The sequence below is a fragment of the Balaenoptera physalus genome, assembly GCF_965194825.1.
Source record: "Balaenoptera physalus genome assembly, chromosome: 6".
Classification (NCBI taxonomy): domain Eukaryota; kingdom Metazoa; phylum Chordata; class Mammalia; order Artiodactyla; family Balaenopteridae; genus Balaenoptera; species Balaenoptera physalus.
The window spans coordinates 94,346,018-94,350,435 of NC_138885.1; positions in this window are offsets into that span (position 1 = coordinate 94,346,018).

The following is a 4,418-nucleotide window of genomic DNA, read 5'->3' on the forward strand; positions in this document are numbered from 1 at the left end:
TTGTCCTCCCTTGTTTGCTCCTTGAATCTGTCTACACTTTTGGAAAAATCCCTTCATTACCCCCTTCACTTAACCTTTAAGTTGCTACCTATTTCTCCTTCTGTTCCCTTCCCCTTGTGTCCAGCGCCCTGGGACACAGAGTCCTCCTAGGATCTGACCTCCTTGCTTAAGAGTGTCATCTTGAACTCTGATGAATACAATTCTCCATCTTGTTACGTGTTTTTCTTTGTTAAATTCACATTCTTTATGAGATGGGACCACTTCTTTGTGTGATCCAAGTCCTCTTCCCACTTCCAGCCTACTCCATTTAAAAATTTTTCTCTTGTACTGGGTGGATAAGGTTTCTCTTTGTGCCATGGAAGGTAGTCTGTGCTCAGCCTACTTGCTTGTCAACCTTTGTTCTATGAAAATGAGGAACTGGGAAATTTGGAATTTTCTAAGAGGGTAACCTCATCAGTATCAACATTTAATACCCCTTCCAGGGTCTATGTTCTCAGTAAGAAGACAATCGAGAATTCACCAAGTCTTTCCTACATAAAGGCAAGCTACCCTTGGATGTCTTTCACTATATGCCACCTTTTATTTCTCTCTTGTTGGTTAGTATTTATGATTCAATGTATGAATCTAAGCTATTCTCCACCTTGCCATATTGTCCATCTAAAGGCAGTGAGACAGTCTATCATCAAAGCTAGAAATAACCCGTAAAAGCGACACTTGTGGACTCTCACTTTGTTTTCCAGGTCTGTTCATTCTTGTCTCATTTCACGGACTGCTCTAACCATGACTAAAAATCATCCTTTGTCCCCAAGTCTCCTTAGCATAGTGCTTCCTATGAATTTTTTCATTTTCAAGAAGCTAATAGCTATGGTCAGGGAGATTCTCCAGGAACCTGGTCTCTGCAGGTAGAGCTGGACAAAAGCCTTCAACCAAACCAGGATGTCTGCCACTGACCTCTCTCCTTAAGAAAGGGTATTCAAGGACTTCCCTGGTGGTCCAGTGACTAAGATTCCACACTCCCAATGCAGGGGCCTGGGTTCGATCCCTTGTCAGGGAACTAGATCCCACACACTGCAACTAAGAGTCTGCATGCTGCAACTAAAGATCCCACATGCTGCAATGAAGATCCCACGTGCCGCAACTAAGACAGGGCGCAGCCAAATAAATAAATAAATATTTAAAAAAAAAAAAAAAGAAAGAAAGAAAGGGTCTCCATTGAGGCTGGGTTAAAAATGAATCTCATTTCGTATCGAGGAGTTTTTAATTTTCATGTAAATGAAGAGTATAATGGCATCTAAGTATGGTTCTTTGACAAAAACACTGAATCCTATTTGTGACCTCTCCTCAGTATGGGCTCCCTCTGCTATGTCCTTTTGGCTTTATGGTCATAGTCCAAAATGACTGCAGCGTGTCTAATGGACATGACACTCTTTTCCATTATTATCCCTTAAGTTTGGAAGTCATAGTGAAATGTTCTCTTGAGGTAGGCTTGGAAGATGACAAATTCAAAATGCAGCTGAGGGCTTCCCTGGTGGCCCAGTGGTTGAGAATCTGCCTGCCAGTGCAGAGGACACGGGTTCGAGCCCTGGTCCCGGGAGATCCCACATGCCGTGGAGCAACTGGGCCCATGAGCCACAACTACTGAGCCTGCACGTCTGGAGCCTGTGCTCCGCAACAAGAGAGGCCGCAATAGTGAGAGGCCCGCGCACCGTGATGAAGAGTGGCCCCCACTTGCCACAACTAGAGAAAGCCCTCGCACAGAAACGAGACCCAACACAGCCATAAATAAATAAATTTAAAAAAAATGCAGCTGAATACCCCCCATTTTAAGTCCAAAACATCAGATAAGTTCTCCTAAAATCTACAACATAGAATCCAGATATCTCTGAGCTTACTCAGAATTAATTGAAAAAATGACATTCCATCATAAATAAATGTTAACTGAAAATATATCTCTTCCCAGTCTTTTGAGAACATGCCCAAATGGGGATGGGTTTCATTCACAAAGCACAGCCAAAGTTCATTAAAAATACCCTTGTCCTTATCATCAGTGCCTCTTACATGCCTGGAGGCGGCTCTGGAAGCAGCAGCCCCTCCTATTCTTCTCCTAAAGCCCTCTCCAAGCAGCCTGCACATCTCTTCCATCTCCTCCCCACATTTTCCATGCACAGCACCTGAAAAAATAGCTCTTTCTTTCTTCCTAGTTCACATTGTCCCTGTATTGGTCTCCTGGGGCTGCTGTAACAAATCCCAATGAACTTGGTGGCTTAAAACAACACAGATTTATTCTCTTACAGTTCTGGAGGCCAGAAGTCCAAAGTCAGTTTTGCTGGCCTAAAGTCAAGGTACGGACCAAGGCTGGTCCTTCGGAGGCTCCAGGGAAGAATCCATTTTCTTGCTTTTCCAAAGCTTCTGGCGGCTGCCAGTGTTCTTTGGTTCGTCATCACTCCAATCTCTGCTTCTGTAGTTACATTGTTGTGGAATCTCCTTTTGCCTTTCTCTTATAAGGACACTTGTGATTACATTGAGGGCCCACCTGGATAATTTCCCATCTCAAGATCCTTACCTAATGGCATCTGCAAATGTCTGCAAAGTCCCTTTTGCCACATAAAGTCCATCACAGATTCCAGGGCTTAGGACTGGGATACCTTTCATAGCCCATTATTCAGCCTACCGTAGTCCCCTAACCATCAGGGTGTTGGTGGTGGGGAACCACTTATGAAATTTTCCTTCCACTCCCAACTTGGGTCTCTATATTTAGGAAGCCTCACCCCTTTCTCTAATTCTCTCTTTCTAAAACTCCAAGCCCTTCTTTGACAAAGCTCCAGTTATTGCCTCCTTTAGATTCTTTCCCTATCCAGTGGACCATGTTCCAAGTCTAAGTCCTAGAGTTGTGATTAGTTTTAGGCTTCAGCCCACTGGATGGCTGAGCCTCATTACCCTTAGCAGAACAGGTGTTGAGATGGAAGGAAGATGGGCCAGTATGGGTTTCATTCCAGTGGGCAATGTTGAACACAGCTTTGTCAATTCCAGTTTCCTTTCCATTACATTCACCAAAAGGAGCTGCTGACCTACTGGTTTGTTTGTTAGTTGGTCCATTATAGTAAGCACATCCCCAAAGAACAAACTATACTTGGGAGTCAGTGCAGTTTAAACTCAGGTTAAGAAAAGACACAATTGCCTCAGTGAGCCAGGACTCTGTCCTGTCCTTTGTGTCACTGCATCCCCATTACTGTGAAATAAAGCTTTTTTCTTGCGTCCTCTGGCAGGGCCTGCCAGAATCCTAAAAGAAGTTGACATTAGTTTCTAATGTCTGTTCACTTTATTAATGTGGGAAGTGGGTTAGACTTAATTAAATTGTTTTGGGTCAGAATTTCCCCTCTAATGGAAATCAGGGTAGGGATCTTCTACTGATATTTTCCTCCACCCCATGGTATATATTAAATGCTGTGCGGTCTGAATTTATTTCCTAGCAACAGTCAAGAAAAATGGCGATTTCTGGGAAGCACTCCTCTTTTAACATAAAGAAACCCAAGTGAATGAACATGAGAAATATGGGAACCATTGACTGCCTTCCAGTTGAAGCTTGAATTCAGTCTAACGTTTCCCAAACAGTGCTTTGAAAGTAAATCCTATTGGTATGTGAAAAGCAAGGAGTGATTTAAAAATAACCAAAATGCCTCTCCACCCTTCTCTTCCCTGCCTAATCCCACTGTGTCATCTTAAAGGAACTTTATGTTAAATTCTGGATTTTAAGCAAAATGTTACAGAAATCCAATTGTCCATATTTTTTAAATGTCTACAGTATTCAATTTTATGTGTGTGAAGGCGAGGTCTGAGGTATCAAATCTGATTGCAAGAAAAGGTATTTATAAAGCTCAACAGAACAACCACAGAATTAAACATAAATGTTCACGTAGCTCTTCTTGACCCAAGTCTTTACCACTAAACTACAATACAATAAAGGGGCACCTGTGGATGAAGTAGGGACTCCAAGGATTGAGGGCAGAACAATGTTGTTTTACATCCTCCTCAGGGGCAGACCCAGGCTGGGCTGCATCACTGTGCTTCGGTCACTGTACATTTTCCGTAATAAATTGTGGAAGCTTTCCCCAAAAAACAACAACAACAACAAAAAAAAGAACAACCACAGAATCTCCACAGGCTCTGCAACCACAGTCCAACTTTGTAGATGGGCTAAAGAAGTAAAATGATTTCTCACAGTTACATTCCTAGTGAGTATTAGGAAAAGACTAGAAATTGCACCTCTTATTTTTGACACCATTGCTTATCTGTTTTCCCACCTGCTTTATCTTACACAACCCAATTTCATAGAGCCTATATCCTCTCCCTATACATTAATTCACCCCTCTTATCTCCCATCTTCTCCGCCCCTGGAGGGAGACTGAAGAAGACAAGGA